Genomic DNA, 12,764 nt, shown 5'->3' with positions numbered 1-12,764 from the left:
TCTGGTGAGGCGGGGAAAAGTGTTTTCTGAGCATCACTACACATTATTCCTTCATTTATGTCCTTCATTTATTTCATTCGCTATCCGATAAACGTGTCCCATTATAATGGCGTTTACCGTGATGAGAAGCAAGCAAGGACGTCGTTCTTCCACACTGCGCCGGACTTTTAATCACTTTTCGTTTGCAGAAGCTGAACGGCCACCTCGTTAGTCAGGCAAATATGTAGGCGGAGCCATATTTACGGTCATCATAATGCTGGAACTTCACACCCTCAGGTTCTATCTCTTGTTTTTCACTCTTGAACTTTCTCCTCGTGCCATCATGGCCTGACCTTTGACCCCTTTCTAGAGTCTCCTTCTCAGACGTGCGTCTTTATAGGACTGATTTCCCTGCTCAGATTACCACTATGCCATCCAGAGTGCCCCTTGGTGCCTCTACCCATGATGCCTTGCTGCACTCAGTAAAAACAGTGCACTGCTGGGGGGACCAAGGACATCGAGCTTGATCGTGGTCTTCAAGCTTCTTCAGCTCCAGTGCTCTCCAGCTGCACAGGGTCTCCTGCCTAGGGGTATCTCCTACTTCTCCATGCGAAATGGACCACATGGGGAGCAGCAAGAGGGCCAAGTGTAACATGCTGCACATGGTCCAGTCCCAGTCCAATGCAATGTTTGTCCACACCCTGCCATTTCTGGAAGTTTCTCAGAATTCCTGGAAGCTGTCAAGCTGTTGTTGGCTTCCTAAACCCACACAAATCCTCTGTCCAGGGGCACAGATACACACTGCTGTGTGTGTTCACATCATCGTCAGCCTACTGGAGTTCAGTCGCCGGTAATCAGCAGGGGCAGGAAGCTTGGAGTGACACTCCCCTTCCTGGCTGCACCTGGTGCCAAAGCAGCACTTCCTCTGGAAACTTTCGAAGACTCTGTGCTGGAGAGACAATCGGCGGAATGACTTCCGTTTGCCTCAGGTGGAATTTCTGACTAATGCGCTTTCAGAATAAGGCGCACAGGGACACAGGGGCATGGGGTCCTGGGGTACTGCCCTACTGGGGTACTGGAGTACTGGGGTAAGGGGGTATGAGGGTGGGGCAATTCCAGGTCAGCCTCCGCATTCACGAGCTCCTGGGGAATTCTGGGACGGTTAATGTGGTTGTGGGAGACGGTGACCTTTGGTCAGGATAGATACTGACAAAGGGAATATCATGGGAGATGGAAAGGCCGAGGACCTGGAGAGTCCCCACCCCCCCACGCCAAAGAAACGCAGTGTCGCTATTCACAGCTCATCACTTTAACACATTTAATCGCACATTTGAGAAGATAAAGCAAGTTTCCCAAATATAACATAAAATTATATGTACAGATAAGAGCTCCCTGTGCTGCTAAGTGTAAGTATGTAACCAAACTCAGTGTCCATCAGTGATGTCCATCATCCTCAGTGTCCACCAGCGGTCTCCATCAGCATTGTCCATCCTCAGTGTCCATCAGCGTTGTCCATCATCCCCAGTGTCCTTCAATGGTGTGACCTATTTCCCTGTTTGAATGTCACTTTTACAGTGACCAGCGACATGGTGCTGCCAGACATGCTGTGTGTCCACAGTGCAGTGTCCAAAGGACTGTGTGGTGTGTGACAAATGAACAGTAATCTAGAATCAGGTGTTTCCGTCCAGATCTTTCCTTCTGTCCGTGTGATGAGCGCTTTGCATTGTTCTCCGAGATCACGTACATCGCTTTGGAAAAAAGGCTCTAGTTGATGAATATACGTGACTGTAAATGTAAATCTCTTTACTCTTTGACATATTTTGTTTACGCTCAGCTGTAAAAGCGAATAAACGAAAAAGCAAATAAAATGAACGAAATAATGAATATAAATGAATACAGGTGGTCCCTGATTTCCGATGGGATTACATTCCGCGAAACCCATTGGAAGTGGAAAACATCGTAAGTCGAAAACGCATTTAATGCACCTAACAAAGACACACCTGCGCGTGACGGACCGGGGGACGCGGATCGCTGTCGCTGCCCAGCATCGCGAGAGAGTATCGCTCCGCATATCGCTTGTCCGGGAAAAATTCGAAGTACGGTTTCTACTGAATGTGTATCGCCAGCTTTCCGTCATAAAGTTGAGGAGCATCTGTACAAAGAACACACACACTGCGAGGCCGAAGGGGGAGGGACGCACCCGGGACGGGGCGCCAGTGCATCGCAAGGAACCCCGAGCAGGTCGCACGGCTGGCACCGGCTGAACCCGCGGCACCGCAACGCCCACCCGTATGAAGAACAGGGCCCGATCAATGAGTAGGTGTAGAAAAACAGCGGTGGGTTAGAAGAAGAGTGTTGGAGGGAACGTGTTTGAACACGTGGCCCGAATTTCAGGGCTGGCATGTTATGAACTAATGACGGGTTGCAGTTGTAGTCTGTTCTGCATAAGTCGCAGTCAAATCCATGTGCTCAAACTTCTCAGAAAGGATTCCCCGGCACATCCGTACCCTGCAAGAGGCGTAGCCGTGTCGGGCTGGCGTGTCCCGGCTTCTCTCTGACCCCCTGCAGAGCAGCGGAACCGTGGGACAGCGGAGACTTTCCTTTGCGAAGTTCCACACGCCGGACACAAGCCGATCCTTCTTGACAAACCTCGGCGCCCGGACGTTTCCAGGATGCCACAGAGGTCTTGCTCACGTCTCATTGCGCTGACGGCTCAGCGGATCACGAGGCTCTGAGCTGCTCGTCCAAGAGTGTAAATCCCACCTGGACTTAACGCACTAAACACATTAAATGTCGCTCTCGGTGTTCCTGCCGCTGCGTGTTCATCTGGGGATTTGAGGTCTTCCTGAAGCATGTGCATGTTTCAGTTTGTCTGTATCTCAGTTCGTCTGTATGTCAGAGATGAGCGCAGCGCTGCTTTCCGGTGCACTTGTCACACACAGGGTATCTAGAAGAGGTCCAGGCCACAACTGTTCTTGGCTCGTCCAGGAGTTAGTGAGTCTCTCAGCAGAAAAGCAAGTCAGCATCACAAGCACATGGTCTCTGTCTTGGAGAAACTGCTCCTGTGATGGGAACGAGGCGTCGGCGCACTGGGTTTGGACAGAGGGCTCAGAAAGCGGTCGCCACCGGCCAGTGGCGCTCGGGCCCTCGCCATTATGGTCCGTCGTGCTCCTGTGACCTCAATTCAATTCGGCGCTATTTTGATCGAGCTCTTCTCCTCCGGTGACGCAGAGTGCTGAACAAAGGCAAAAGGGCAAGGAAACAAGTTTATCTGGCAAAGAAACAAAAATAACAAAAGGCTGGACTGCTGCTGTTGATCTGTGAAGCTTTCAGATAAGATCTTGAGCAATTTGAGAGAAGCGTCAGCGCCGGTGGTGTCATGTGAACTGTGACAAAGCGCGGCGCTGCCAACGGAAACGTGCAGAAACCTGCGATTTGCAGAGGGAAACATTCCCGTGTAACGGATTCCTGGATCAAGGGACGAGACACAGAAGCGCAGTAAACAGTGACACCGTCGCCGTCACGAGCGCCACGGGCGCCACGAGCGCCTCCCAGAGGCGAGCCCAGCGCACGGGGAAGAGCATTCGGACGTAGCGGCAATAGGAGGGATCCGCAAAGGGAAGGTGCGGGATCTCGCAGGAGCCGAAACGCCTCATCTCACGCTTCGGCGATAAACGAAACCCTCTGAGACGAAGGTTCCGACCCGGCGGTGCCGTTTGACCGCGGCCTTGTCTTGGCGTATCCTCGCGCGACCTCGACCTCGTCTCCGTCCCACGACTTCCGTCCCGCTCTGCTCCCGTCCAATAAAAAGTAAGCAACTGGCTCCATCCCCGCTCTGCCTCGGCGACTCTGTGACAGTTTGTGCAAATCTCCCTGCGGAGCATGCTGGGACGGACAACGACGCGTAATTTCACAGTGCAATTGCAGCGGTCGAGACGGAGAGGTGAGTAAGAGCATCACTTGTGGTGCCGCTATCAGTAAAAGGACAAGGGGAGCGAGGCAAACTGCTGATTTCACCATGATATACCATGTTTTGGGGTTTGAAACCTTAGGATTTAAGAATATTTGTATAAAACAAAGAGAGCTGCACGTTTACACACACACACATCTTGCTGCTTTTCCAGCGAAACACAGCCACCTGTGAAATGTAGGCTTAGATACAAATATCTCGAAAATTGGCCTAAATATGTTTCTGGAAATTCCCGAAAAAGTTTCTAAATATCTCGAAAAAATTCTGGAAATCCTAAATCCTAAATATCTATATACATTATCAATATTATTTTAAAGATTATGTGATGTCCATGAAAGGATGAGACTGAGAAGAGCGTAAAAACGGTTTTCTTACATTCTTGAAATGACTTTCATGCCTCGTTCAGATTCCAGTGGGTTGGCAGAAAAGTTATTGAAGTGTCTGGAATCCAAAACAACGAAGAACATGTTTACAGAGGCCGACCGTTGCTGGATTTATACACCGAGGATCAGCGTTCGATCGGTCATTACTGATCATAGCCTAATAATCGGTACGAGAGTAGTCGACGTAGTAAATGCTCAGCGCACAACTACACTGAGTCCTGTTCCAACGACCGTGAACTCGTAGCATCGCCGCCTCTGTGGAATCTGTCTCGATTCACTGGAGTACCGCTCCACAGTTTTCTTTTCTACACAAATCACTCCATGCTCGAGCTTTGAGACGAGCTGAAAGAGACACCACTTGGTTTTCCCTCACTGCTCTACTAGCCCTGGAAGCCTGAGCTTCGGGGGTTTGCCTGCGGTCACGATCCGCACCCTCCGCGTCGATAGCACCAGGCATTGCGGGTACATTATGAAAGAGTAAAGCCGCTGGATGATTCTCTTGGCGGCTCGGTAAAACCGACGGAAATGCAGAGAACCCCTCAACGTGGACTCGAAACCATGGTCCATTTTTCCAAATGTCTCAGAAACTTCTAAATATCTCCAAAAACATCCGGACGTTTGTATGTAAGCCTAGCGAGATGACGGGAGCAGGTCTCGGTCGGAGGGCAATGAGTGCGCGCGCTGACCGTTCCGGTGGAGAAGCACAAGATGTTCTTATTGTCACTTTCTGGGATCGAGCGATGATGCGAGGCACGGGCACGCTGTTGGTTAACACACACGCGGTCCGTTGAACCCGACTGCAGCGGCTCCTGAGAGAGTCCGAATGTAACACAGCAAACACGGGAAAATTGCTTTATGAACCCAGGCTGTGCAACAGTGAGCCCTAAATCCACATCATCACTGGCTGTGTTTCCAGCAGGTGTGTCTGAATGTGTGTTGTGCTGTTGGCTGTGGTTCGATGGGACGTGGCCGGTGGGACCACGAACAACGGTACCGCGGTCAAAAGGACAAGGCCGACGGCAGGACAACCAGTCAGACGCACCCAGCGCGACCGAAGCCACCGGCACGCAGCCAACGGGAGAGGCGGCAACGTCACGGCTGCGTGTCGTTGGCTCTCTGGGCGCAACAGCAGGACTGTTCTGCACCGAAGGTACATCAGTAGGAGCGCGCTTGAGCCGTGGGGACTGTAGCAGGATCACCCCCGACCCTTGGTCCGGTAGCTTTGAGTCGACGGTGCCGTTTGTTTCACCACCACACTTCTGCAGATTTTTACCCTCTCGTCACGTGCAGCAGGCGTTGGGACGTCCACCTTCCAGGGGACGCCTGCTGCCTGCAATGAGACGCCAACTGTGCGTCCGATCGGATGTTTGCTCCGTGGGCCGAAGAGCGGGTGCGTCTCTGAGTGCGACGACGACAAGTGGACAGTGCCAAGCATAACTGCCCCCCCCCGCCCCACGCGGGTCCGCAGGACAGCTGAGAATGGGCCGGACCCTCCCTGCAGCCCGAGACAAGACCAGTTTCCCACGTAGCGAGATGCCTTTCATGTTGCACAGTGGAGTTAAGAGAATTCTTTGTTGTCATCGTCACCCCGCTGGAGCCCAGTGTGCTCCGGAGGAACGAGGCACTTCGGCGACATTTCGGCACGCTTCTTTCTCATCGCCTCTCACATGTGCCGTGCATCTCAAGCCCCGTGCGGAAAGGCTTTGTTCACGGCTCCGCTGTGCCAAACTAATCGGTTCAAGGTGCGAGAGCGAGACAGGCTCACGGGGAAGCCTGGACACAAAGCTCTCCAGATGGGCTCCAAACCCACTGTGTGACAGTACTGTTTAACCTCTGGAGGGCCCTGCTGTGCACGCTGAGAAGGTGCCCGGAGGAACCTCGCACCTCCCAGGGGTCCTCACCCAGACGGTTGGACGGACAAGGAGGACGGCGAATCGACTGTGGAGACGGAGGACTGTGGAGGACCTGGCTGGACGTTCCCGTGGGGAGTGAGAAGGGGGACGCAGCAGGACGGATGACGCTTAAACACTAATGAAGAGTCACTGAGTGTCACCTTGGAGAAAAGTGCGCAATAAATGGATGGATAAATGAATAAATGAATAACTGTACGAGTGAATAGTTGTCATTGTCATCTGGGTCACCGGGGAGCTTCAGCACCGAGTGTCACAGACTGGGCTTCCGGGGGGTCGAAGGAAGTGACACACACCCCCTGCAGGTGAGTTCCTGTGATCATCATCACGTTCAGAACCGATGCGGGACCGTCTGTGATGCAGTACAGCAGTACACACACACACACACACACACACACGGAAGATGACATCTGTGACATCCATGGTCCGAGCTGACAGTTTACACCTTTCCTCCTCTTCTGTTTCCTGCTGCACGCGGTGGTTTGCGGTCGACAGGAACGCTAATTCATTCCTCGACCCACTGGTCTGGCTAATTGGAATCCCCCGCCGTGCTGCTATCTGCATCTCGAGGGCCGTCGGAGATGTTCTGAGCCCATAACGTTCATACGGGCTGATAAGAAGATTTAGAGCGTGGCCGCGTTGCACATCATGTGGGAATCGCTGAACTTTTCAGTGCCACGTCCCAAAACCCTACGGTGAACCTGATCCAAGCAGGAAACTGGATCCCAGCACCAGGTGGGCCTGTGGTCTTAGCTCCAGCATCACTGTGAGCACAGCAGCCGAAAGGAGGGCGTCCACTGTCACCGTCCCGTTACTGCTCGTCCTCTTCCAGCAGCACCGACCGAGCTCAGCGTCATCGTCAGCGCTTCCACTGCACAGTTCTGCATTGAGCCAACACCCATCTGTTTGTGAATGTAGCCACTTGCCGCTACACTGTTCTCCACCGTGTGAAACTACCTACATTTACTATATTTACACAGCTGAGTGATTCCTACTGCAGTGGTTCAGGGTAACTACCATGCTCAAGGGTATGGCAGCAAGAAGAGGGATTTGAACCCGCAACCTCTGAGACTGGAATTTAGCATCTTCCGGAGTAGACCGCGTTGTCATAGAGACTAATCCCAACGTTTCATTCCCTACGTTGGAAACATCCTCAGGGTTCTGCATCGTAAACCGTTAGACGTTGTCTTCACGGATCACTGATGCTGCAACCTCTGAGCCTAAGCGCAGCAGCTCTAAGCTCTGTGATCTGTTTTTGGACGTAACTGCATGGTCACATGACCACACATTTACAGTCGTTCATTTAGCTCATGCTTTTCTCCAAAGCGACATATTAGGATCAGGTTACAAATATTTCCTCATTCGTAGAGCTGGGTAATTTTACTAGAGGAATTCAGAGTAAGGACCTTGCTCTAGGTTACTGCAACTAGAGGTGGAATTTGAGCCTGCAACCTTTGGGTCCAAAGGTAGCAGCACTAAGCACTACGCCACCAGCTGTCCTGCACAGCGAGGACCCTCCTCTAGGCAGTGCGTAAGGTCACGACCCTCGCTGTGCTCCACAGAGAAGCGGTACCACTTTGCCCTTGGCCAGTTCATGACACAGCCAGAGGCGCTGCGGTTTGCTGCGGTGCGGTGCGGTGCGGTGCGGTGCGCCGCGTTAGAAAAGCCACGGAGGGACACAGCAGGTGTTTACTGAGAAGGGGACCCAGCAGCACACCTCCTCTGCGTGGCAGCAGCGGGGCGCTAGCGAGACGAGGCTGCTAATGGGATTGCGTGTGAGCGATTGGACCCTTTCGATTTCGCTCGCTGGGCTCATGGCGGCAGCGGTGGCGTCACGTGAAACTCCGGCTAATCCCCTCCAGGCCGGCGATAATCCCTCCGCGGTGTGGGCCGGTGCCACTAACACATCCCTGGCTCCAGAAAAGGTGAAACGTTGTGCGAGTGTCGCCGTGCCGACGGAGCGCTCTGAGCGGGGGGTGGGCGGACTCCTCTTTCGGCACAGCGAGGGACGCGTGGAGCCGCAGGGAGAGGCGCGGAGGGGCTCGGCAAGCGCCGAGGGTCACGCTGATGTCATCCTTTGCGCTCAAAGAGCGCGGAGAGGGAGGCGACGGCTGCGGCGAGCAGCTGGAACACGTCTCTCTTGCCGGAGCTTCTGGAAACGGCTGAAGAGACGAGCACGGTCAGGAGAGCGTTTCTCGGTGTTTCTCTCTGCGTCTACGAAACACACTCGTACCCGGGGCCGCTGTTCAGCCGAGGCCGTTCGGCACCCGAGAACAAAGCCCCGAGCTAAAAGGGCATCCCGAGGAGGGGCCGCAAAGATCACCTGTGGCACTACGGTAAATACAGTAGGCAGGCCCAACAGGCGTCGCAAACGTGTGTCATCGCTGAGGACAAAATGGACACCAGAAGGTGTCTCCTGGACGCAGTGTCAGTGGGACTCTCTGCTGATTCCGTCAGAACACCTGGGTCCGCACTAAAGCCCCGTTGGCCCAACGAGTGCGTTTCGCTTCCGTCTGTAAGAACAGCGACCGCCGGCGGGGGAGCCGACAGCGTGCGACGTCGCCCAGGTGAGGCGTGTTCACGCCGGAGCGCGATGACACCGTCCGCGTGACGCGAACGCACCTCCTCCGGGTTTGGGGGTCGTCCCTTCGAACACGAGGCCCGAGCGGCTGGGGACAGTGTAATTCTTACCACCTTTACTCCTTCGGTTGCTGACACCTGTCACTTTGACTGCAGCTCCAGCACAGATCGCCTCTGCGCAGCCGCACAGCGTGACACTCGAGTCGAGGGCCCCGAGAGTCTCTTTCGAAACATCCGAGTCACAAAAGTCATTTCCTCGCGTTTCACCACTCGTCTTGTGCCCGCTTGCAACATCTCCGGTCTTAGAGACAATCTTACACGCACAGTTACTCTTCCGTATCGGGGCCAACGCCGCCTGAGGGCGGCAGGTCGAAGATCCTGGGTTCAGATCCCACCTCTTGCTGTGGTACTTGATCCAGGACGAAACCCTGAACTAGTCAAGGAAAAATTGCGTTGCTCTACAAGTGTGTGAACCCTCACACTGCACGTTGCCTTGGAAAAAGTGTGCGATAAATGTGAACATGAAGGTCGTCCTGCAGAGAACTTGAGCTGTTTCTTCCTCGCGCCTCGGAAACGTCTCGGCCGTTCGGTCGCAGGCAGCTTGTGGAGCAGCAGGATGTCGTTCCACCATTAGATAGTTTTTCTCAACATGTTCTCCCACAGTGTGTGAGTACACACACATACACACACACACACACACACACACACACACAGCAGAAATGATCTCACCCCTCTGAAATCCTGTTGGTCTGGGTTCCTGAGAACTTCGGGGACCGGGAGCTCTGTGGAACACAAACCCCACCCCACCCAACACCGCGGTGACGCTCCAGCACTGACACACATAGATACCCATAAAGGAGGAGCAGCAGGGTGGAGCTGCACTGAGAGACATTACTGAAGCAACATCTGGGATGATTTCATTCAGATAGTTGGTCTCCGGTCCATCGCACAGCAGGACAAATGTCCAAATTCCTGTGGGCACCAGCTCAAAGTGCCATTATTTCTCATGGAAAAGAATTATTGGCTCTCAGATTACATTTACATTTATTTATCAGGTGTTTTTCTCCAAAGCCACTTCCACTGAACTCTATGTAGTGTTATCAGTCCACACACCTTATTCACCGCGGTGACTTACACTGCTAGATACACTGCTTACACTGGGTCATTCACTCATCCATAAATCAGTGGAACACACTGTCTTGGACTGTGCAAGGAAACCAGAGCACCGAGAAGAGCCCCACTCAGAACATTGTATGTATGTATGTATAAGGGGCACAATATTCCTGTCGACCGGCGATATTTCCAGGCCCCTTTCTGTTCAACACCTTTCAGTAAATAGAAGGAAACGTTGCACAGGGGTGTTGTTTCACCGAGTCCTTTCTTGCTCATTTCCATATGTTGGCAAATAGGAGTAAAGGTCAGAAGGTCATATGGCTTCACCAGAGCAAGGAACCCAAAGGAACCTGTTTTTAAAGACATTACAATGTTTTTACTATATTTGGATCAAACTGTCCGGCCAAACAGCAGCTTGCAGTACAGACTCAAAGCTGCGTGGCAACTGACAGCCGACAGACAATATGGGCGACTGGCCGTCCTCCAGCAATCATTTCGCTTCCCCCTCTTTTTACGAGCCTTTCCCTCGTTGCACTGCTGTGTACCACGGTACAAGGGAGCAGGAAAAGCACACAGTACCTGTGCTGGAGTGGTGCCGAACTGCTCCTTTCCACACCCTCCAGTGGCTCAGTGAGCGGGGAGCAACGGCCACAGGGGTTCGAGTAGCAACACCTGCGACCTACTGTGCGAAAATGACCAGGTGTCCCATTGATTCTCTCTTCCATGATGAGTTGAGGTGGCTGAGGGGTTAAGGCTCCACACGGGTGGGTTTGAAGTTGCTGTGAGATGCAGGTGCTCAGTGGCCTGATCGGTGCTGCTGCGTCCTCATTCAGAGAGCCCAGGTTCGAATCCCACCTTGCGCTGTAGTACACTTGAGCAAGATATTGGCTCATAATGAAGAGAGTAAAATTTACCCTGCTGCCTCCATGCATGAGTGTGAATGTAGTATGAAGACAGGATGTTTCCATGAGCTGCTGGAGTACAGGGCTCCGTTACGTGAGGTTCAGGGTCCAGCGTTCCGCTCCAAGGTTTGACCCCAAACACACTTGAGCGATGTGTACAGTCGAGCTCGAGTGGTTCGAGACCGCCGGCGAAGATCCGGACCCAGCTGCCGTAGCTTGGGGGATGGGCTCGTGGACCCAGTGGGTGGTCTCTCTCCTCGCACGGCTTCCTGAAGGCCGAGAGGACCGAGAGCCCCTCTCTGCGCTCTGAGATTGACAAACTGCTCTTGCTGTTGCCGCATCCCAAAAGTAAACAGTTGTGTCCCAACACACATTCTGAGCGTTTCTTGGAAAAATGCGGGTGACGCAAAGTGTGGAATGCTGCCCCGCGGCGACGCCTCTCAAGACTGTGGCCCTCGTTGCTTTTCCTATGTTTTTAACTCGTTTTACTGCCTTAGAGCTCCTCTGCAGGAAACGCATGCAGGTCCCGACTCCCTGACCCCACACACCTGACCTGGTAGCTGCAGCGCCCCTGAGCCGCCGCTTGGCTCACGAGAGTTTGGAGGCGCAAGGGGCCCCGGGGAGGGACGTGTGGCGGTGGGAGCGGCGCCTTCGGGGAAGTGACCGCGGGCCGAGATGGGACCGTATTTACGCGCGAGCACGCTACAGCGGGGTTCCCACACACTTCACTGTAGACGCTCTTCTGCACACAAGATTATGGACGTGCGCACTTATTTCCAGAATCACACACACTATTTACAGTCTTGTGACTGATTTTATGAGCTGAACACCTTTAATTTCACATATGCTGCTACCTGTGGACATTATTAAAACCATCACTCACTCACTCTCCAGGTTACTTTCATAGCACCTGTTTACACTTTTCATGCTCAGAATTAGTTTCCATAGTAACGGGCCTCAGCTGGTTCTGCACATTGTGAAAGTAGGGCAAATTTAACAAATTATTACAATTATATTCAGTGGGGTAAAATGACCTTGAGCACTAGGGTATATCTCCATGGCGCTCCCACCTCTGTGGGCTCAGCCTTCCAGAACTTTCTGGCTTCCTGCCCCATCTCCCCGGAAGAGCTGTGGCCCAGCGGACCCCTCCCTCCAGTCCCTGGAAATACAGTTATGCTAATTAGCAAAGCGATTCTTGGTGTTAATATTAATACTTCGCGTCCTGACTTTGTGCTCAACAGAAGCGTGTGATTGCGCTGCTGCCTGTGCTATGTTTTTAAAATGTCACTATAAAAGGACAGCTGACAGGATCATGGCTACAGCTGCGGCCTTTGGACCGAAAGGTTGCAGGTTTGAATCCCGCCTGTAGTAGCCTTGAGCGAGGTGCCTACCCTCAAGTGCGCCACTGGAACGACCCAGCTGGGTAGACAGGTGTCAGTCGTTTAAGGAGAAATGCGTCATCTAAACGAATAGATGTCAAGGAGTTTGGCTTTGGGTCTGAGGAAGGAAAAGCCACGTTGCTCTCTGACCGTAAATCAGCGTTCAGGATAAACGATCCTGTTCACAGACTTATTAAGTGGCTCTCATTAAAACTCGGCGCTCCGTATATTTACACGTGCTCCTAATGAACCGTTCGCCAGAGATTCCGCTCACGCTCCTCGTGTCACTAATAGGTGCGTAGATTCCGAAGTCTCTGTGAACGGGGCAGACGCTCTGGGGAACTTTTGTAGGACAGTTATCGTCCCAGACGTCCACCTCTGTGCTGCTCATCAGTGAAGGTGCAGAGTGCCAGGCGGACCGTGGTTTATGGGACCGTAGTTTACAGGGTCATTCAGGTCACCTCCAGCGACTAGGCTGAGCGATTCTGACAGATGTGGAGCTCGGTTGAGCTTGCAGTGGGATGACGACCGTGAACATTTCACTGGTG

This window comes from Scleropages formosus, chromosome 14, assembly GCF_900964775.1.
Source record: "Scleropages formosus chromosome 14, fSclFor1.1, whole genome shotgun sequence".
Lineage (NCBI taxonomy): Eukaryota > Metazoa > Chordata > Actinopteri > Osteoglossiformes > Osteoglossidae > Scleropages > Scleropages formosus.
The sequence above is the reverse complement of the archived record's forward strand: the minus strand, read 5'-3'. Positions refer to the sequence as shown.